General features: G+C 36.3%; 1 long non-coding RNA gene across 1 annotated transcript in view; it reads right to left on the bottom strand.

The window, feature by feature from the left end:
* Window positions 1-3421: 3421 nt before the first annotated feature.
* LOC128026574 (uncharacterized) overlaps window positions 3422-24222 on the bottom strand; it is a 51381-nt gene continuing 30580 nt past the window's right edge. The window contains exon 4 of the long non-coding RNA XR_008186457.1: window positions 3422-5115. This is a non-coding gene — a long non-coding RNA (uncharacterized LOC128026574). The remainder of the gene's footprint in view (window positions 5116-24222) is intronic.

Genomic DNA, 24222 nt, shown 5'->3' with positions numbered 1-24222 from the left:
CACCAGAAAAAAAACTGTAATTGTGTGTTGTTGATTTTTTTCATCATTACAGCTTAAGAAATCTCTCTATCATTTTCTATCATTTTTAGGGACGAAAAAAACCTAGTACAATTTGTAATCTTGCTGATTTAACAGTAAAACAGTTCAGCTCACAGATAAAGACTAAGCTGTAATGCAGGCAAACATATTTTACAAATGCTTATAGATCAATAAAATTGTTAAAAATGCTTTTTCACAAAGTACATAAATAATAAGGCACGTTGATATTCTGATGACATTTTTTTCCAAGTACATTTTACCAATTTCAAATCACATCAATCTTAATAAATACTATAGATCTGGTATTTCATGATTTATGAGTGATATATATAATTGTCCTCGATGGCTGGAAGTGAAATACTCATATTCAGGAGTGCTGAATTTTTAGGCATGTCTTCTTGTCATGCATTGGTCATTGAGCTCATTGTAGCGATGCTTCAGGTGTTGAAATAGATTTGTTATAGATTATACAGGTTCACTGTTTGAAGAGTGTATACAGTATGTGTATGTGGTGCAGACGCAGTAGCGAGAGCATGTTATTGTTACGCAAAAACACATTAAAATAATGTGCGAGCATGAATCTCTCCGCTTGCATGCACATTTCCTTTACTTTGACAAAAAACGCGTCCTCTGATACATGCTGCTTTTGCTCGGAGAGCGTGCGCGCACTTAAAACTCGTTTCCTCTGCTCAAACTGTGTCCTGTGCACTCACAACTCTCTCTATGCTCATGCGCTAGATATTCATTCTTTTCACACCTTTCTACTTCTAACCTTTTCTGTTCACATCTTTTACCATGTGCAGTGTGAATGCTCTGATCCATTAACATGGGCTCTGAAAAAAATATGCATTACAGATAGAGCTTGTGAACCTGGCCTTGCATAGGTATATGCACAGTCTGTCCTGTTCTCCTGCTCCATTTAGGAACGCTTCATTCGGACTGGTTCAGATAGCAACACCAAACTTGCAGTGTGTAATACCTATCATGGCCACCACCAGATGGAGCTATAGGATTACTTTTAAATAATTGTTTTAGAAACGTCTATAAAGCATTTAAATCATTTATAAAAATCTTTCAAAGTAAAACAATATGTATTTTAAAAAGCTAATGAATTTTACTGGTAATATAGTTTTATATAATAATTTCAGAAATGTTTATAGATCAATAAAAGTATTTTTAAAAATGGTTATAGATCATGAAAAGTGTTTTGCAACAATTTATAATAAGCTCTCTTTGGTTTACATTAGTTAATGCATTAACTAACATGAACTAACAATGAACAATCTATTTTTCAGATAATTTATTAATCTTTTTTATGTTAGTTATTCCTATCATTAAAAATATTATTATTTATGTTTTTTCACAGTACATAAACTAATTTTAAAATAAAAATGTAATAAAAAAAATATTATTAATAATGTATTAAAATATTTTAACTAAGCTTTAATTAACATTTATATAAACACTTATATTGAAAGAGACTGAAATTGAAGTAATTTTTACTTTTAAAAACCACTTGTAAGACACAGTTAACAAATGCAGTGAGCAGATGAAAGGACAGAACAACAAAGATATATAGTGCCCCCTATTGGCAACAGGAAGTGTCATATTTTACACTGCGACAAACTACTCCTAGAAATTTTTTGACATTAATGTCTTTTTCGTGGTCAGTCTATCTTGAGTTTTTGTTAAGGGTCGTGTCCATGGCGCCATGACAAAATTGATGTCTCGCCATAGGAAGAGAAGTTGTTGTAACTCAGGCATAAAATATTCGATCTTCCCCAAACTTCAAATGTTTGATAAGAGTCTTGGCCTGAACACATCTGAAGGAAAATATTCCATTATAATGATAGCGCCACCTGCTGGCAAAAAGAAGATTGGCACATATAAATGACTTTGACATATTCCACTTATATTTACGACTTTAAATGCATATTTCTCGCCGTTCGCTTTTTTTACTAAAGCCGCTTGCTGGCGGTGAGCCCGGGTGCGAGGGCCCGATCATCGCTGCTTGCAGCTTTAATTTATTATTATTATTATTATTATTATTTTTTTCCAACGTCTCGGGGGCTTTTGGGGCCCTTAACATGCTTAAAAAGTCTTGAAAATTGGCACACAGATTGGAACCTGCGGCCATTAGGGCCGGGCAGAGACTGATACACGGGCGTGGCACAGGGGCTCTACAGCGCCCCCTGGAATACTGAGGGCCATATATCATACATACTTGCACGTAGACACACGAAACTCGGTACACATGTAGATCTCATCAAACCAAACAACTTTCGTACTGCATGTCATAGGCTCCGCCCAACAGGAAGTTGGCTATTTTGGGTTTAGTAGTCATATTTTTCGTCAAAGTTGTGGGGGCTTTTGGGGTCCTTAACATACTCAAAAACTCTTGAAAATTTGCACACACTTTGGAATCTGTGGCCTTTAGGAGCCTGCAGAAGCTGGGACCCGGGCGTGGCACAGGGGCTCTACGGCGCCCCCTGGATCACAGTCAGAAATGTTGATGTATAGCTCACACATACTTGCCAATATTCATATGAAACTCAGTACACATATAGATCTCATTGTGCCGAACAACTTTCGTATTGAATATCATAGGCTCCGCCCAACAGGAAGTCAGCTATTTAGAGTTATGTAAAAAGCGCATGCTCTGGAATTTGAAATACTTGTCATAGGTTTTTTACTCGATTGCCGCCAAACTCGGTCAACATTATCTCAAGACATTGGGGATGAAAAATTGCCAGGGGATTTTTGATATCTCGAACGGTTTGCTCGTGGCGAGGCTTTGAAATTATGGCGAGAAATGAGAAACAGGAAGTGTCTAATACCATCCACATACATTTCCTAATTTTAATAAAACTTCATCAGATTATTCATTGTACGATGTCGATCGCATATATGTGACTATTAGGAGTCAAAGTTATAGCGCCACCAAGTGGCAGCAGGAAGTGTGTCATTTTCAAAATGCTTTGAATTCAGCATCTTATTTTTACTCGATTTGCTTCAAACTTCATCAGAATAATGTTAAAACACAGCCGATATAAATCTGCTGGGGGGATATTGATATCTAAAAATATTGTTGCCGTGGCAAAATGTCAAACTGGAATACTTCTCAGGTGATTTTGAGGCATATAACATACTTAGAATTTCATCAAACTCAGAACACATATCAGTATTAGTGACAGCTAGACACTGGCAAAATTTCATAAGAGGGCGTGGAAGAGGCACTCTATAGCGCCACCTTTTGTCAAAAGTGGGGGGGTTAGTTTTAGCTACAGACACCAAACTCAGTACAAAAATTGTTCTTATCAAGACGGACAACTTTCTAATTCACAGTCATCAGCTACGACCAACAGGAAGTCGGCTATTTTGATTTGAATGTGGATTGTTTTTTACATTTAGCTGTGAATTAATGCATACTGCTCAGAGGAGAGTAACACTATACACACCAAACTTGGTGTACATGTTGAAAAAACATTGAGGAACTTAAATTGTGAATGGGTTTTGGATAGCTTGAATGGTTTTGTCGTGGGGATTTTTTTAAATGACAATAAAGATGGAATTATTAATTTTCCTGCATTTTTAAATTCCAAACACTTCAAAACCTTTTTTCATACAGAAAAAAAGTTATTCTGAGTAAATATGCATAGTTTCATGACTTTACAACACTGTATGGATAACAGAAAATTAAAAAACTGTCAGACATCTCATATCACTCTGTCCCTCTGTTTGAGTGTGTGTGCTTAGACTTCCATTGTCTGAGAGAAATAGCGCCCCTACAGGTTCAGTTACCGGACTAAAAAAGGGAGGAGACTGTCTTTTTGTTTCACTTTTAAATCGGTTAAAATACAAATAAATACTTGGATTTAATTCACACTGACAAGCTAAACCAACATATATGATTATTATCAGGTCAGGGCTCATTAATAATTGATGTGTGGTCAGTGATACGTGAGAAACACGAGAGATGAATCACCGCTCTGAGCACCAGCATGTGGAATGATGAGCTCAGAAAAAAACGAGTTTATTCTTGTTTTATAGCTATTTAAAATAAAGTATTGCAGCGATATCACACAATTCACCAATTAGAGCACACCAAGAGCTAAATTAAAATGTTTTTGAACTGTTTGTGTGAAAATGAAATATTTGCAGCTGCCTATCTGAAATCACCGCTCCGATCAGCGCGCACAGTGTCACAAGTTCAAAACTAACGAATTTATTCTTGTTTAAGAGCTTTTCAAAATAAATTATTGCCATAAATGCACACAATACATCCATTATAACACAACACGAGCTAAATGCAGGTGTTTGTGACCCGTTTAAGTGTGCAAGACTATTTGAAATCGCGACTGGCATAATAACATATCTCTCGAGCTGCAGGATTCTGCCTTTCGTCGTAAGAACGAACACATCACGGACAAGATTATTTCAAAATACATAATAGCTTGGCGAATATAAACGAAAACAGCCACGTGAACATAAACTGTTGAGAAATAAATCTGAAGTGGATCTACTGGATTTTAATATTAAGTGACCGCATATACCAGCTGCTTCTGTCTTCACTTTTAATCTATATAAAAAATTAAACTCATTCATCTTGGCTGCTTTTTTAATGTGTGTACGTATTTATTTATTATTTTGCTCTAACAAGACTTAATCTATATTTTATTAAATCAATTACATTTGATTTTACATTTGATTTTTCCATTTCTGCATCTAAACGCCTAAAAACCTAAAACATGCTCTATTATACTATTGTTAGCAATTTCTTTATCGTCCAATTTATCTGGTGTACACGCTTTTATTTTCATAATAAACTCGTTTGTTAGATTATACACAGTTATAGTGGTCTATAATAAATATTGACAGGTTTTATTCAAGCTGTTTAGAATGATTGCCGTAGGCAAATTTTTAAAAATGTAAATCCCCCAAAAAAAAAAAAAAATTGTAAATAAATAAAAAACATTGGAAAATAATAACTTGTACTTTTTTATACATTTTGTATAGTTTCATAGTTTATGCATTATAGTTATAAAAACAAACAAATTTAGCCACTCACATAGAAATCTTAGGCCTTATCCTTTTCTGACAGTTTTAGGGATTTTTAAAAATCCTAAAAAACCTTATTTGTGCTGCAAATAATAATTTCAAAATAATTTGATACTGACCTCTGACATCCTGTGACATGATATTTATTTGAATTTACATAATCTCATGGATGTAACAGTAAATCTGTTCAGCTCACAGATCAAGACTAAGCTGTAATGCAAGCAGAACTTTCACAAATGCTTGTAGGTCAATAAAATCATTACAAAACACTTACAAATCATTTAAGGGATTTGATAACACTGTAAAATAATGTCTAATTTGTTAACATTAGCAAATGCATTGATAACACTTTATAATAACTGCACTCATTAGTAAATAGTCAGTTCATGCTTCATAAAGCCTTGTCCCAATATTAATAGTCAGTAGTAAGCAGTTTATAAATACAGCTATAAATAGCTCATTTATTAAAAAGGAGAGTGAAGGGTCAGTTATCTTCCTATGAAAAAAAAAAAATAAAAAAAAATAAACAAACAACAACACTGATTGATACAGAACTCAGAAATGTTATTGTGGATTTATGATAAACTCAGCCTGTAAATGAATTCATTCTCCTCCAAGAAGACACAAGTAGTTCACACCAAACTTTTTTAACATGAAGCCATATACTGAAGATGTTAAATTGCGAATGGGTTTAGGATACCTTAAATGGTGTGGCCATAGAGATTTATTAAAGTAACATAAAAAAATACCATAGTTATTTTACTATATCTTTAAAATTTTTAATTCCAACTCTTCATAAATTTTTATATACCTAGAAGTCATCATTTGAAGGAAGCACAGTAAGTTTCATAGCTTTATCATTTTCAAGAGCCAGCATAAAATTAAAACTATCATAACATATAAATCAAGCTTGCAATTCTTAGTACCAATAATGGCCACCAGATGGAGCTATAGGATCACTTTTAAATAATTATTGTAGAAACAAGTATGATTTAAACCATTTATAGAAATCTTTCAAAGAAAAATAATATGAATTTTATGTATTTTACTGATAAAATGACCCTCACTTTATTAGAATAACAAGCTGAAGTATTGTGAACTGTATTTTAAGAATAATTCTTTATAGGCTTTATGGACAGATAAGTTTTGAGTGACTCTTGAAGGATCAGCACCACATCCTCTTTTACCACTGTTTAAAGAATGTATCTTACAGTACAGGTGCGGATGAATTTTGAATAGCTTGAATGGTTTTGTCGTGGTGACTTTTTGAAATAACAGTAAAAAAGTAACCAGTAAATGTCTTTTATTTTTTTAAGTGCAGCTTCTAAACACTTCAAAAAAATGTACACATAGAAGACCAGTCATTCTGAGGAAATATGCATAGTTTCATGACTATACAACACTATATGGATGATAGAAAATTAAAAAACTATCATACATCTGATGTCACTCTGTCCCTCTGTCACTGTGGGTAATGTGTGTGTGTGTGTGTGTGTGTGTGTTTGTGTGTGTGTGTGTGTGTGTGTGTGTGTGTGTGTGTGTGTGTGTGTGTGTGTGTGTGTGTGTGTTAAGTGAATTAGGTGTGAAACTATCAGGGAGCATTTAGTCTCCAGTGCCAACATTTTACAGAACTGCCACTTTCCTGGAGTCTCAGAATTACAATGTGTCAGGTTCTGAGAAATCAAAGATTCCAAAAAAATGATTTAATTAGAATACCATGAAGTATTGTGAAATACTATATATTAAGACTTTATATATATGCTTTATGAACAGATTCGAGTGACTCGTGAAGGACCAGCACCACCTCCTCTTGTTCGATGGTTTGAGGAATATATCTTCCAGAATCCGGGATTAAGATTTAGGAGCTCATTTTTATTCCACCTCCTTTCCTGAAAGTCTGTCTTGCAGAATTGACTAAAAATTAATCTTCACATTAATTCCTAATTATTTTGCAATTATTTTTGTCAGTTCTTCTTGACCTGTTTTTTTTTTCTTCTTCTTCTTTTCTGACCTCATGACCCAGTCAGCATTTTTGTACAATGGTCAAGTCTTAACTTATCCATTTCTGTATTGCATTTGTGTTTGATATTTCTCATGGGTATTTCATAATTTTCGACTTTGAGTTAAAACAGTTTGAGTTAAAACTCTTTTTTAGCGCATTTCATCTGTAAAAGAAAACATGCCTAATGATTCTGCACACATGAATATAAGGAGTTTTTCTCTTCCAGCTTTCCTGGACTATTGCATAGCACTTATAAATGATTAAATAAAAAATAATGGTAGTTATTAAGATTGATATGGTTTGGAATTGGTAAAATGTGCTTGGAAAAAAATCACAATAAAACAATGTTTTTAATGTTTAAGTTTGGAATATTAACTGACATAAATTAATGCTATATAAATATTGTTCATGTTAACATAATGTTTATAAATGAAATCTTATTGTAAAGTGTTACTAAATATATATATATGTTTGGGGAATATATATGTATATTGTTCTGTGAATGTGATTTTAAAGTCTAGATGATTCGGATTAACCCTTTAACCGCCATATTCTTTAAAACCTCACTGCCAGAGGGATATTGTGAATGCATGTGCCCGCTGGACACAGTTTACCTGATGCCACCGGGGTGGTGATGGCATTGGTGGCTTGAGCCCGCCATCGCTGCTTGCAGCTATATTATTATTATTATTAGGGCTCAAGCCCGAAGGGGCGAAGAGCCCTATTGTTCTTCTAAGGATTATTCTTCTTCTTATTATTATTATTTTTTTTATTTTTTATTAAACCTTCCGGGGGGTTTTGGAGGCCTTAACATGCTCAAAAACTCTTGAAAATTGGCACACACATTGGAATCTGCGGCCATCAGGACGCCACAGAGACTGGGACCCGGGCGTGGCACAGGGGCTCTACAGCGCCCCCTGGAACACAGTCAGAAATCTTGAACCATAGCTCACACACACTTTCATGTATTTATATGAAACTCAGTACACTTATAGATCTCATTGAGCCGAACAACTTTCGCACTCTATGTCATAGGCTCCGCCCAACAGGAAGTCAGCTATTTAGGGCTGTTTATAAAAAGCATGCTCTGGAATTTGATATACTTGTCATAGGTCTTTTACTTGATTGCCACCAAACTCGGTCAACATGATCTCAAGACATTGGGGATGGAAAATTGCGAGGGGATTTTTGATATCTCGAACGGTTTGCCCGTGGCGAGGCGTTGAAATTATGGCGAGAAATGAGAAACAGGAAATGTCTAATAACATCCACATACATTTCCTGAATTTGATCAAACTTCATTGGTTTGTTCGTTGTATGATACTGATCGTATATATGTGACTATTAAGAGTCAACATTATAGCGCCACCAACTGGCAGCAGGAAGTGTGTCATTTTCCAAATGCTTTGAATTCAGCATCTTATTTTTACTCTATTTACTTAAAACTTCATCAGAATAATGACAAAACACGGCCGATGTAAATCTGTTGTGGGGATATTGATATCTGATATAGTGTTGCCATGGCAATGTGTCAAACTTGAATGTCCTGTTATGGTGAGTTTGAGGCAGACAACAAGCTCAGATTTACATAAAACTCAAAACACATATCAGTATTAGTGATAACTAGACAATGGCAAAAGCTTTTAAAAGGGCGTGAAGGAGGCACTCTATAGCGCCACCTTTTGTCAAAAGTGGGGGGGTTAGTTTTAGCTACAGACACCAAACTTGGTACATAAATTGTTCTTTTCAAGACGGACAACTTTCTAATTCACAGTCATCAGCTACGACCAACAGGAAGTCGGCTATTTTGATTTGAATATTTAAATTGAGCTCTGATTTAATGCATACTCCTCACAGGGGAAGTACACTATACACACCAAACTTTGTCTACATGAAGAAAAACCATTGAGGAACTTAAATTGCGAATGGATTTTGGTTAGCTTGAACGGTTTTGTCGTGGTGAATTTTTGAAATGACAGTAAAAAGGGAAACATTGATTGTCTTGTATGTTTAAATTGCAGCTTCCAAACACTTCAAAGCATTTTTTTATACAAAGATCAAATCATTCTGAGGAAATATGCATAGTTTCACGACTTTACAACACTGTATGGATAAAAGAAAATTAAAAAACTGTCAGACTTCTCAACTGACATGATCTCACTCTGGCCACCCTGTCTGTGTGAGGGAAGGGAGGGGGAGAGGGAGGGGGAGTGTGAGGGGGTTGGTGACTGTGACAGTGTGTGTGGACTGTAGGGAGGGGCTGTCTGGCAGAGAGAGAGAGAGAGAGACCTAATCATCCCTTTAATAATCAGGAAAAAAAAAATCTGTATTTTAAATTGTTATTGTTTTTGTTGTTGCTAATGGTGGTGTTTTTTCCTTTCATTACAGGTTAAGAAATCTCTTAGGCCTTATCTTTTTCTGACAGTTTTAGGGATTTAAAAACATCCTAAGAACCCTAATTTGTGCTGCAAATAATAATTTCAAACTCATTTGATACTGACCTATGACAACCTGTGACGTGACATGACATTTATTAATCTCATGGATGTAACAGTAAAACTCTTCAACTGACAGATAAAGCTGCAATGCAAGCAAAACTATTTCACAAATGCTTATAGGTCATTAAAATAATTACAAAACACTAATACATTATTTAAGGATTTGGTAACACTGTAAAATAATGTCTAATTTGTTCACATTATGCAGTATAACATAGAATGCAGTCTTCGTAGGGCACCAACTCCCAGAGGGGGCACCATCCCAGTTGCTCAAAAAAAAAAAAAACATGCGCCATTCTCCCATCCGCGCTCGCGACCGCTCACACCTCATGTTTGCAGCTGAATGTTCGTTATTGATGGATGGACATCTATGCCTGGGTATAGGACATCAGCAATCCGGCACAGAGAAAAGAAAACTAAAGAAAATAAAACAGGCATAAAGTTGTCTTGACATTGGACTTTCTAGAGTCTCAAATTTAGGGCCGGTCTCTAAAGTTACATGTGATATTGTTATACACTTTTCTAACGTCAGTAGCATTTGAAGAGAATGACTTACAGTCATAAAAACAACTGTAATTGTTCATCTAGGTGACAGCTATAATGCACAATTAAATTGAATGTTTGATATTTATTACAACAAACTGTAAGTCATATGTAAATTATGCAACTTTTTCACATGGGCTCAAATGCAAATTTGAAGCTCAATAGCATTTGAGAAGAAAGACTTGCAGTCACAAAGCAATTGTAATGTGTTCATATAGGTGTAAGCTACAATGCACACCTTATACATTTTTTTATAAATATTAAAATAAAGTGTTACTAAAGTTATATATATTGTTCTGTGTATGTGATTTCAAAGTCTAGATTGGTCGGATTAACCCTTTAACTGCCACATCCCTTAAAACTGATTGTCAGAGGGTTACTGTAAATGCTGTAAATTTTATTGTGGATTTATGATCAAATCAGCCTGTAAATGAATCATACTCCTCCAAGAAGACACAAGTAGTTCACACCAAACTTTTTCAACATGATGCCAATATACTGAAGATGTTAAATTGCGAATGGGTTTAGGATACCTTAAATGGTGTGGCCATACCGATTTATTAAAGTAACATAAAAAAATACAATAGTTATTTTACTATATCTTTAACATTCTTTATTCCAACTCTTCATAATTTTTTATACAGTATTGTTCAAAATAATAGCAGTACAATGTGACTAACCAGAATAATCAAGGTTTTTCGTATATTTTTTTATTGCTACGTGGCAAACAAGTTACCAGTAGGTTCAGTAGATTCTCAGAAAACAAATGAGACCCAGCATTCATGATATGCACGCTCTTAAGGCTGTGCAATTGGGCAATTAGTTCAATTAGTTGAAAGGGGTGTGTTCAAAAAAATAGCAGTGTGGCATTCAATCACTGAGGTCATCAATTTTGTGAAGAAACAGGTGTGAATCAGGTGGCCCCTATTTAAGGATGAAGCCAACACTTGTTGAACATGCATTTGAAAGCTGAGGAAAATGGGTCGTTCAAGACATTGTTCAGAAGAACAGCGTACTTTGATTAAAAAGTTGATTAGAGAGGGGAAAACCTATAAAGAGGTGCAAAAAATGATAGGCTGTTCAGCTAAAATGATCTCCAATGCCTTAAAATGGAGAGCAAAACCAGAGAGACGTGGAAGAAAACGGAAGACAACCATCAAAATGGATAGAAGAATAACCAGAATGGCAAAGGCTCAGCCAATGATCACCTCCAGGATGATCAAAGACAGTCTGGAGTTACCTGTAAGTACTGTGACAGTTAGAAGACGTCTGTGTGAAGCTAATCTATTTTCAAGAATCCCCCGCAAAGTCCCTCTGTTAAAAAAAAGGCATGTGCAGAAGAGGTTACAATTTGCCAAAGAACACATCAACTGGCCTAAAGAGAAATGGAGGAACATTTTGTGGACTGATGAGAGTAAAATTGTTCTTTTTGGGTCCAAGGGCCACAGGCAGTTTGTGAGACGACCCCCAAACTCTGAATTCAAGCCACAGTACACAGTGAAGACAGTGAAGCATGGAGGTGCAAGCATCATGATATGGGCATGTTTCTCCTACTATGGTGTTGGGCCTATTTATCGCATACCAGGGATCATGGATCAGTTTGCATATGTTAAAATACTTGAAGAGGTCATGTTGCCCTATGCTGAAGAGGACATGCCCTTGAAATGGTTGTTTCAAGAAGACAATGACCCAAAACACACTAGTAAACGGGCAAAGTCTTGGTTCCAAACCAACAAAATTAATGTTATGGAGTGGCCAGCCCAATCTCCAGACCTTAATCCAATTGAGAACTTGTGGGGTGATATCAAAAATGCTGTTTCTGAAGCAAAACCAAGAAATGTGAATGAATTGTGGAATGTTGTTAAAGAATCATGGAGTGGAATAACAGCTGAGAGGTGCCACAAGTTGGTTGACTCCATGCCACACAGATGTCAAGCAGTTTTAAAAAACTGTGGTCATACAACTAAATATTAGTTTAGTGATTCACAGGATTGCTAAATCCCAGAAAAAAAAAAATGTTTGTACAAAATAGTTTTGAGTTTGTACAGTCAAAGGTAGACACTGCTATTTTTTTGAACACACCCCTTTCAACTAATTGCCCAATTGCACAGCCTTAAGAGCGTGCATATCATGAATGCTGGGTCTTGTTTGTTTTCTGACAATCTACTGAACCTACTGGTAACTTGTTTGCCACGTAGCAATAAAAAATATACTAAAAACCTTGATTATTCTGGTTAGTCACATTGTACTGCTATTATTTTGAACAATACTGTATACGTAGAAGTCATCATTTGAAAGAAGCACAGTAAGTTTCATAGCTTTATCATTTTCAAGAGCCAGCTTAAAATTAAAACTATCATAACATATAAATCAAGCTTGCAATTCTTAGTACCAATAATGGCCACCAGATGGCGCTATATGATTACTTTTAAATAATTATTGTAGAAACAAGTATGATTTAAATCATTTATAGAAATCTTTTAAAGAAAAATAATATGTATTTTACTGATAAAATGACCCTCACTTAATTAGAATAATATGCTGAAGTATTGTGAAATACTGTATATTAAGAATAATTCTTTATAGGCTTTATGGACAGATAAGTTTGGAGTGACTCTTGAAGGATCAGCACCACATCCTCTTTTACCACTGTTTAAAGAATTTATCTTACAGAACAGGTGCGAATGAATTTTGGATAGCTTGAATGGTTTTGTCATGGTGATTTTTTGAAATAACAGTAAAAAAGGAACCAGTAAATGTCTTTTATTTTTTTAAGTGCAGCTTCTAAACACTTCAACAAAATGTACACATAGAAGTCATGCTGAGGAAATATGCATAGTTTCATGACTATACAACACTATATGGATGATAGAAAATTAAAAAACTACCATACATCTGATGTCACTCTGTCCCTCTGTCACTGTGGGTAATGTGTGTGTGTGTGTGTGTGTTTGTGTGTTAAGTGTGTGTGTGTTAAGTGTGTGTGTGTTAAGTGTGTGTGCTGAGTTTGTGTGAATGTGTGGGAGAGGGGATGGGCTTGGTGTCAGAGAGAGAGAGAGAGAGAGAGGGAGGGAGACTTAATCATCTCTTTAATCACCAGCAGAAAAAAAAAGCAATTTTGTGTTGTTGTTGTTTTTTCATCATTACAGCTTAAGAAATATCTTAGGCCTCAACATCAACTGTTGCTGCTTTATATAGCCTTCTCCCAAAATTAATAGTCATTAGTAAGCATTTTATAAATACAGCTATAATTAAATTGTTCATGGTTTATATGCACATTTATTTTGAGGAGATTAAAGGCTGTAATCTTCCTAAAAAAAATAAAAATAAAAAAAATAAACAAACACAGAACTCAGAAACATTTATTTCAAGATGCAATAAAAGAAAACTGTACACTATATATACATATATATACAATTGCATAAATTTATATTAAATTTTTTTTATCAAGTGTACAGCTAATAATAATAATAATAATAATAATAATAATAATAATAATAATAATGCATTTAATTTAAGGCGCCTTTCAAACCACTCAAGGTCACCGTACAACAAGTAACAACAGTAACAATATTAAAACAAAAAATAACAGCAAATAACAATGTCAATAAAAAACCACAATAATATTAGAATAGCACAACATATTGTGGAATACTATATTAAGACTTTATATATAGACTTTATGAACAGATAGGTTTTGAGAGATGCTTGAAGTACTAGCATCACCTCCTCTTGTACGACGGTTTGAGGAATATATCTTCCAGATAGTACCGCCGCTCCCTATATGCAGAATACGCAGTCTTCGTAGGGCACCAACTCCCAGAGGGGGCACCATCCCAGTAGCTCAAAAAAAATAAAACATGCGCCATTCTCCCATCCGCGCTCGCGACCGCTCGGACATTTGCGGATGAATGTTCGTAATTGATGGATGGACATCTATGCCCGGGTAAAAGACATCAGCAATCCGGCACAGAGAAAAGAAAAATAAAGTAAAAAACAAAACAAAAACAGGCATAAAGTTGGCTTGACATTGGACATTCGAGAGTCTCAAATTTAGGGACCGTCTCTAAAGTTACATGTGATATTGTTATACACTTTTCTAACGTCAGTAGCATTTGAAGAGAATGACTTACAGTCATAAAAACAACTGTAATTGTTCATCTAGGTGACAGCTATAATGCACCATTAAATTGAATGTTTGATATTTTTTAAAACAAACTGTAAGTCATATGTAAATTATGCTACTTTTTCACATGGGCTCAAAAGCAAATTTGAAGCTCAATAGCATTTGAGGAGAAAGACTTGCAGTCATAAACCAATTGTAATGTGTTCATTTAGGTGTCAGCTACGATGCACAACTTATATATTTTTTATATATATTAAAATAAAGTGTTACTAAAGTTATATATATTGTTCTGTGTATGTGATTTCAAAGTGTAGATGGGTCGGATTAACCCTTTAACTGCCATATCCCTTAAAATTTGATTGCCAGAGGGTTACTGTAAATGCTTATGCCCGCTGGACACAGTTTTCCCGATGCCACCGGGGTGGCGTTGCACTGACGGCTTGAGCCCGCCATCGCTGCTTGCAGCTATATTTTTTTTTATTATTTTTTTTTAAACCTTCCGGGCATTTTTGGGGGCCTTAACATGCTCAAAAACTCTTGAAAATTGGCACACTCATTGGAATCTGCGGCCATCAGGACGCCACAGAGACTGGGACCCGGGCGTGGCACAGGGGCTCTACAGCGCCCCCTGGAACACAGTCAGAAATCTTGAACCATAGCTCACACACGCTTGCATGTATTTATATGAAACTCACTACACTTATAGATCTCATTGAGCTGAACAACTTTCGCGCTCTATGTCATAGGCTCCGCCCAACAGGAAGTCAGCTATTCAGGGCTGTTTAAAAAAAGCATGCTCTGGAATTTGATATACTTGTCATAGGTTTTTTACTTGATTGCCACGAAACTCGGTCAACATGATCACAAGACATTGGGGATGAAAAATTGCCAGGGGATTTTTGATATCTCGAACGGTTTGCTCGTGGCGAGGCGTTGAAATTATGGCGAGAAATGAGAAACAGGAAATGTCTAATAACATCCACATACATTTCCTGAATTTGATCAAACTTCATTGGTTTGTTCGTTGTATGATACTGATCGTATATATGTGACTACTAAGAGTCAACATTATAGCGCCACCAACTGGCAGCAGGAAGTGTGTCATTTTCCAAATGCTTTGAATTCAGCATCTTATTTTTACTCTATTTACTTAAAACTTCATCAGAATAATGACAAAACACGGCCGATGTAAATCTGTTGTGGGGATATTGATATCTGATATAGTGTTGCCATGGCAACGTGTCAAACTTGAATGTTCTGTTATGGTGAGTTTGAGGCAGACAACAAGCTCAGATTTACATGAAACTCAAAACACATATCAGTATTAGTGATAGCTAGACAATGGCAAAAGCTTTTAAAAGGGCGTGAAGGAGGCACTCTATAGCGCCACCTTTTGTCAAAAGTGGGGGGGTTAGTTTTAGCTACAGACACCAAACTTGGTACATAAATTGTTCTTTGCAAGACGGACAACTTTCTAATTCACAGTCATCAGCTATGACCAACAGGAAGTCGGCTATTTTTATTTGAATATTTAAATTGAGCTCTGATTTAATGCATACTCCTCACAGGAAATGTTCACTATACTCACCAAACTTTGTCTACATGTTGAAAAAACATTGAGGAACTTAAATTGCGAGCGGATTTTGGTTAGCTTGAATGGTTTTGTCGTGGTGATTTTTTTGAAATGACAGTAAAAAGGGAATCATTAATTGTCTTGTATTTTTAAATTGCAGCTTCCAAACACTTAAAAAAAATTCATACAGAGATCAAATCATTCTGAGGACATATGCATAGTTTCATGACTTTACAACACTGTATGATTAAAAGAAAGTTAAAAAACTGTCAGACATCTCAACTCACTCTGTCCCTTTGTTTGAGGAAAGTATGTGTGCTGACTGAGTGTGTGTGTGTGTGTGTCTGTGAGTGGGGGATGGGCATGAGCTGAGTGGCAGACACAATGAGAGAGAGAGAGAGACTTAATCATCTATTTAATCACCAGAAAAAAAATGTATTTTAAATTGTTATTTTTTGTTGCTTTTGCTAACATTGCTGTTTTCATTACAGCTTAAGAAATCTCTTAGGCCTTATCCTTTTCTGACAGTTTCAGGAATTAAAAACAAAATTCTAAAAATACTTATTTGTGCTGCAAATAATAATTTCAATCTCATTTGATACTGACCTATTCCATCCTGTGACATGACATTTATCTTAATTTACATAATCTCATGGATGTAACAGTAAAACTGTTCAGCTCACTGATGAAGACTAAGCTGTAATGCAAGCAGAACTTTCACAAATGCTTATAAGTCATTAAAGGATTTTATAACACTGTAAAATAAAGTCTAATTTGTTAACATTAGTAAATGCATTGGTAACACTTTATAATAACTGCACTCATTAGTAAATAGTCAGTTCATGCTTTATAAAGTCTTGTCCCAACTTAAATGGTCATTAATAAGCAGCTTATAAATACAGCTATAAATAGCTTGATCTTGGTTTATAAGCACATTTATTAAAAAGGAGAGTAAAGGGTCAGTTATCTTCCTATGAAAAATAAAAAAATGAAAATAAACAAACAACAACACAGATTGATACAGAACTCAGAAATTTTATTGTGGATTTATGATCAAATCAGCCTGTAAATGAATCATACTCCTCCAAGAAGACACAAGTAGTTCACACCAAACTTTTTCAACATGATGCCAATATACTGAAGATGTTAAATTGCGAATGGGTTTAGGATACCTTAAATGGTGTGGCCATACCGATTTATTAAAGTCACATAAAAAAATACAATAGTTATTTTACTATATCTTTAACATTCTTCATTCCAACTCTTTATAATTTTTAATATACGTAGAAGTCATCATTTGAAAGAAGCACAGTAAGTTTCATAGCTTTATCATTTTCAAGAGCCAGCTTAAAATTAAAACTATCATAACATATAAATCAAGCTTGCAATTCTTAGTACCAATAATGGCCACCAGATGGCGCTATATGATTACTTTTAAATAATTATTGTAGAAACAAGTATGATTTAAATAATTTCTAGAAATCTTTCAAAGAAAAATAATATGTATTTTACTGATAAAATGACCCTCACTTAATTAGAATAATATTTAATAGTTTAATAGTTTAATAGTCATAAAAACAACTGTAATTGTTCATCTAGGTGACAGCTATAAGACACCATTAAATTGAATGTTTGATATTTATTAAAACAAACTGTAAGTCATATGTAAATTATGCTACTTTTTCACATGGGCTCAAAAGCAAATTTGAAGCTCAATAGCATTTGAGGAGAAAGACTTGTAGTCATAAACCAATTGTAATGTGTTCATTTAGGTGTCAGCTACGATGCACAACTTATACATTTTTTATATATATTAAAATAAAGTGTTACTAAAGTTATATATATTGTTCTGTGTATGTGATTTCAAAGTCTAGACGGGTCGGATTAACCCTTTAACTGCCATATCCCGTAAAATTTGATTGCCAGAGGGTTACTGTAAATGCTTATGCCCGCTGGGCACAGTTTTCCCGATGCCACCGGGGTGGCGTTGCACTGACGGCTTGAGCCCGCCATCGCTGCTTGCAGCTATATTTAGGGCCCGAGCACCGAGGTGCGAGGACCCTCTTGTATCTGCTTTGTTTATTATTATTATTATTATTATTATTATTATTATTATTCTCCCGAATGAATCGCATTTTTGAGGGCTTAAACATGCTCAAAAAGTCATGAAACTTTGCACACACGTAAAACCAGGTGAAAATTTTCGTCTGATATAGGATTCAGAAGAGGGTGGGGCAAAATGGCTCGACAGCGCCACCTATACCAAGAAAATCAACAGCCTTCCAGCTATGTTTCACGTACATGCACGAAAATTGGCACACATATGTAACACACCAATACCTACAAAAAAGACTCTTGGAGCAAAATTCTAAACCCAACAGGAAGTCGGTTATTTTTAATATTATGAGCATATTTTGTGTAATTTTGGTCATTTCCATGTGTTGTATTTTAACGAACTCCTCCTAGAGAGTTCTTCAAATCAACACCAAATTTGGTATGCCTAATCTAAAGGCCTTTGCGATGTTAAATTGCGAAGATCTTGAGTTTTCGTTGAAGGGCGTGTCCGTGGCGGCCTGGCGAATTTCGATGATTCGCCATGAAAAATGAAGTTGCTATAACTCACACATACAATGTCCAATCTGCCCCAAACTTCACATGTTTGATGAGACTCCAAACCTGAACAGATTGACATGCCCATATTCAGTTCTAGTCATAGCGCCACCTATTGGCAACAGGAAGTGACATATTTTACGCTGCGACAAACTACTCCTAGAAATTTTATGACATCAATGTCTTTTTTGTGGTCAGTCTAATCTAAAGGCCTGTGCGATGTTCAGTTGTGAAGATCTTGAGTTTTCGTTAAAAGGCGTGTTCATGGCGCCGCGACGAAGTTTGATGTCTCGCCATGGGAATAAAAGATGTTATAACTCAGGCATAAAATATTCGATCTTCCCCAAACTTCACATGTGTGATAAGAATCCTGGCCTGAACAGATCTGAAGGCCAAAATTCCACCGGGTGTGGCAGAATGGCTCTATAGCGCCACCTATACACTTTCAACGGAGTGCGCCTCGAGCTATGTTTCACGTACATGTACAAAAATTGGTACACACATGTAACACTCCAATACCTACAAAAAAGTATTTTGGTACGAAATCCGGATCCCAACAGGAAGTCGGTTATTTAGAATTTTCCATTCAAAATTGGTGTTGTTTTTGCCATTTTCATGGGTTGTACTTTAACGAACTCCTCCTAGAGATTTATTCAGATCAACACCAAACTTGGTCAGTGTAATCTAAAGCCCTTTGCGATAATAAATTGCGAATTATTTGAGGTTTCGTTAAAGGGCGGGTCCATGGCGGCCTGACAAATTTCGATGTTTCGCCATGAAAAAGGAAGTTGCTGTAACACAGACATACAATGTCCAATCTGCCCCAAACTTCACATGTTGGATAAGACTCTTGACCTGAACAGATCTACATGCCAATATTCAGTTATAGTCATAGCGCCACCTATTGGCAACAGGAAGTAACATATTTTACAATGCGACAAACTACTCCTAGAAATTTTATGACATCAATGTCTTTTTTGTGGTCAGTCTAATCTAAAGACCTGTGTGATGTTTAGTTGTGAAGATCTTGAGTTTTGGTTAAAAGGTGTGTCCATGGCGCAGTGATGAAGTTCGATGTCTCGCCATGGGAATAAAAGATGTCATAACTCAGGCATAAAATGTCCGATCTTGCCCAAATTTCACGTGTGTGATAAGGGTCCTGGCCTAAACAGATCTGAAGGCCAATATTCCATCGAGTGTGGCAAAATGGCTCGATAGCGCCACCTATACACTTTCAACGGAGTGCATATACATTTTAAACGGAGTGCGCCTCGAGCTATGTTTCACGGACATGTACAAAAATCGGTACACACATGTAACACACCAATATCTACGAAAAAGTCTCTTGGTATGAAATCCGAATCCCAACAGGAAGTCAGTTATTTAGAATTTTCTCTGCAAAATTAGTGTTGTTTTGGCCATTTTCAGTGGTTGTACTTTAACAAACTCCTCCTAGAGATTTATTCAGATCAACACCAAACTTGGTCAGTGTAATCTAAAGCCTTTTGCGATCTTAAATTGTGAAGATCTTGAGGTTTCGTTAAAGGGCGTGTCCATGGCGGCCTGACAAATTTCGATGTTTCGCCATGAAATAGGATGTTGTTGTAACTCAGGCATAAAATGTCCAATCCTCCCCTAACCTCACTTGTGTGATAAGGGTCCTGCCCTGAACACATCTGAAGGCCAATATTCCATTATAATGATAGCGCTACCTGCTGGCAACAGGAAGATTGACACATATATGGAATAAACATTGATATATTCTACTTATATTTATGAGTTTAAACGCATATTTCTCACCGTTCACCTATTAACTAAAGCCACTCACTGCCGGTGAGCCCGGGTGCGAGGGCCCGTTCATCGCTGCTTGCAGCTTTAATTATTATTATTATTCTTCTTCTCCAAACTTAATCGCATTTGTGAGGCCCTAAACATACTCCAAAAGTCATGAAACTTTGCACACACCTCAGAACCGGCGAAAATTTACATATGATATGGGTGTCAGAAGTGGGTGTGGCAAAATGGCTCAACAGCGCCACCTATACACGTTCAACGGTGTGCGCCTCGAGCTATGTTTCACGTACATGTATGAAAATCGGAACACACATGTAACTCTCCAATACCTACAAAAAAGACTCTTGGAGCAAAATTCTAAACCCAACAGGAAGTCGGTTATTTTTAATATTATGAGCAAATTTTGTGTCATTTTTGCCATTTCCATGAGTTGTATTTTAACGAACTCCTCCTAGAGACTTATTCAGATCAACACCAAATTTGGTATGCCTAATCTAAAGGCCTTTGCGATGTTAAATTGCGAAGATTTTGAGTTTTAGTCGAAGGGCGTGTCAGTGGCGGCCTGGCGAATTTCGATGATTCGCCATGAAAAATGAAGTTGCTATAACTCAGACATACAATGTCCAATCTGCCCCAAACTTCACATGGTTGATAAGACTCTGGACCTGAATAGATTGACATGCCCATATTCAGTTATAGTCATAGCGCCACCTGTTGGTAACAGGAAGTGACATATTTTACGCTGCGATGAACTATTCCTAGAAATTTTATGACATCAATGTCTTTTTTGTGGTCAGTCTGATCTAAAGGCCTGTGCGATGTTAAGTTGTGAAGATCTTGAGTTTTCATTAGAAGGCGTGTCCATGGCGCCGTGACGAAGTTCGATGTCTCGCCATGGGAATAAAAGATGTTATAACTCAGGCATAAAATGTCCGATCTTTCCCAAACTTCACATGTGTGATAAGAGTCCTGGCCTGAACACATCTGAAGGCCAATATTCCATTGGGTGTGGCAAAATGGCTCGATAGCGCCACCTATACACATTCAACAGAGTGCGCCTCGAGCTATGTTTCACGTACATGTACAAAAATCGATACACACATGTAACACACCAATACCTACAAAAAAGTCTCTTGGTAGGAAATCTGAATCCCAACAGGAAGTCGGTTATTTTGAATTTTCTCTGCAAAATTGGCATTGTTTTTGCCATTTTCAGGGGTTGTACTTTAACGAACTCCTCCTAGAGATTTATTCAGATCAACACCAAACTTGGTCAGTTAAATCTAAAGGCCTTTGCGATGTTAAATTGCGAAGATCTTGAGGTTTCGTTAAAGGGCGTGTCCATGGCAGCCTGACAAATTTCGATGTTTCGCCATGAAAAAGGAAGTTGCTGTAAATCAGACATACAATGTCCAATCTGCCTCAAACTTCACATGTTAGATAAGACTTCTCCCCTTAACAGATCTACATGCCCATATTCAGTCATAGTCATAGCACCACCTTCTGGCAACAAGAAGTGTCATGTTTTACACTGCAAAGAACTACTCCAAGAAATTTTATGACATCAACATTTTATTTTGGTCAGTCTAATCTAAAGGTCTTTGCAATGTTCAATTGTGGAGATCTTTAGATTTTGTTAAAGGGCGTGTCCATGGCGCCATTACAAAATTTGATGTCTCGCCACAGCAAGAGAAGTTGTTGTAACTCAGGCTTGAAATGTTCGATTTTCCCCAAACTTCACATGTTCGATAAGACTCCTAACCTGAACACATCTGAAGGCCAATATTCCATTATAATGATAGCGCCACCTATTGGCAACAGGAAAATTGGCACATATAAGTGACTTTGACATATTCCACTTATATTAACGATTTGAAATGCATATTTCTCACCTTCACCTTTTTACTAAAGCCACACGATTGCGGTGAGCCCGGGTGCGAGGGCCCATTCATCGCTGCTTGCAGCTTTAATTAGGGCTCAAGCCCAAAGAGCGAGAGGCCTATTGTTTTCCTTAGGATTATTTTTTATTATTATTAGGGCTCAAGCCTGGAGGGCGAGAGCCCTATTGTTTTCCTTAGGATTATTTTTTATTATTATTATTATAATTTTTTTTTTTTTTTTTTTTTTCTAACGTTACGGGGGCTTTTGGGGCCCTTAACATGCTTAAAAAGTCTTGAAAATTGGCACACACATTGGAACCTGCGGCCATTAGGGCCGGGCAGAGACTGATACACGGGCGTGGCACAGGGGCTCTACAGCGCCCCCTGGAATATGGAGGGCCATATATCATACATACTTGTACGTAGACATACGAAACTCGGTACACATATAAAACTCATCAATACAAACAACTTTCGTATTGCATATCATAGGCTCCGCCCAACAGGAAGTTGGCTATTTAGGGTTTATTATTCATATTTGTCGTCAAAGTTGTGGGGGCTTTTGGAGTCCTTAACATACTCAAAAACTCTTGAAAATTTGCACACACCTTTGGATCTGTGGCCTTTAGGAGCCTGCAGAGGTTGGGACCCGGGCGTGGCACAGGGGCTCTACGGCGCCCCCTGGAACACAGTCATAAATATTGATGTATAGCTCACACATACTTGCACGTATTAATATGAAACTCAGTACACATATAGATCTCATCATGCAGAACAACTTGCGTATTGCATGTCATAGGCTCCGCCCAACAGGAAGTCAGCTATTTAGAGTTATGTAAAAAGCGCATGCTCTGGAATTTGATATACTTGTCATAGGTTTTTTACTCGATTGCCACCAAACTCGGTCAACATGATCTCAAGACATTGGGGATGAAAAATTGCCAGGAGATTTTTGATATCTCGAACGGTTTGCTCGTAGCGAGGCGTTGAATTTATGGCGAGAATTGAGAAACAGGAAGTGTCTAATACCATCCACATACATTTCCTAATTTTAATCAAACTTCATCAGATTATTCATTGTATGATGTCGATCGCATATATGTGACTATTAGGAGTCAAAGTTATAGCGCCACCAACTGGCAGCAGGAAGTGTGTCATTTTCAAAATGCTTTGAATTCAGCATCTTATTTTTACTCGATTTACTTCAAACTTCATCAGAATAATGTTAAAACACAGCCAATATTAATCTGCTGGGGGGATATTGATATCTAAAAATATTGTTGCCGTGGCAACATGTCAAACTGGAATACTTCTCAGGTGATTTTGAGGCATATAACATGCTTAGAATTTCATCAAACTCAGAACACATATCAGTATTAGTGACAGCTAGACACTGGCAAAAGTTCATAAGAGGGCGTGGAAGAGGCACTCTATAGCGCCACCTTTTGTCAAAAGTGAGGGGGTTAGTTTTAGCTACAGACACCAAACTCAGTACAAAAATTGTTCTTATCAAGACGGACAACTTTCTAATTCACAGTCATCAGCTACGACCAACAGGAAGTCGGCTATTTTGATTTGAATGTGGATTGTTTTTTACATTTAGCTGTGAATTAATGCATACTGCTCTGAGGAGAGTAACACTATACACACCAAACTTGGTGTACATGTTGAAAAAACATTGAGGAACTTAAATTGTGAATGGGTTTTGGATAGCTTGGATGGTTTTGTCGTGGTGATTTTTTAAAATGACAATAAAGATGGAATTATTAATTTTCCTGCATTTTTAAATTCCAAACACTTCAAAACCTTTTTTCATACAGAAAAAAAGTTATTCTGAGTAAATATGCATAGTTTCATGACTTTACAACACTGTATGGATAACAGAAAATTAAAAAAACTGTCAGACATCTCATATCACTCTGTCCATCTGTTTGAGTGTGTGTGCTTAGACTTCCACAGTCTGAGAGAAATAGCGCCCCTACAGGTGCAGTTACCGGACTAAAAAAGGGAGGAGACTGTCTTTTTGTTTCACTTTTAAATCGGTTAAAATACAAATAAATACTTGGATTTAATTCACGCTGACAAACTAAACCAACATA

This window comes from Carassius gibelio, chromosome A2 (assembly GCF_023724105.1).
Source record: "Carassius gibelio isolate Cgi1373 ecotype wild population from Czech Republic chromosome A2, carGib1.2-hapl.c, whole genome shotgun sequence".
In the NCBI taxonomy this organism is placed as follows: Eukaryota; Metazoa; Chordata; class Actinopteri; order Cypriniformes; family Cyprinidae; genus Carassius; species Carassius gibelio.
The sequence above is the reverse complement of the archived record's forward strand: the minus strand, read 5'-3'. Positions and strand labels throughout refer to the sequence as shown.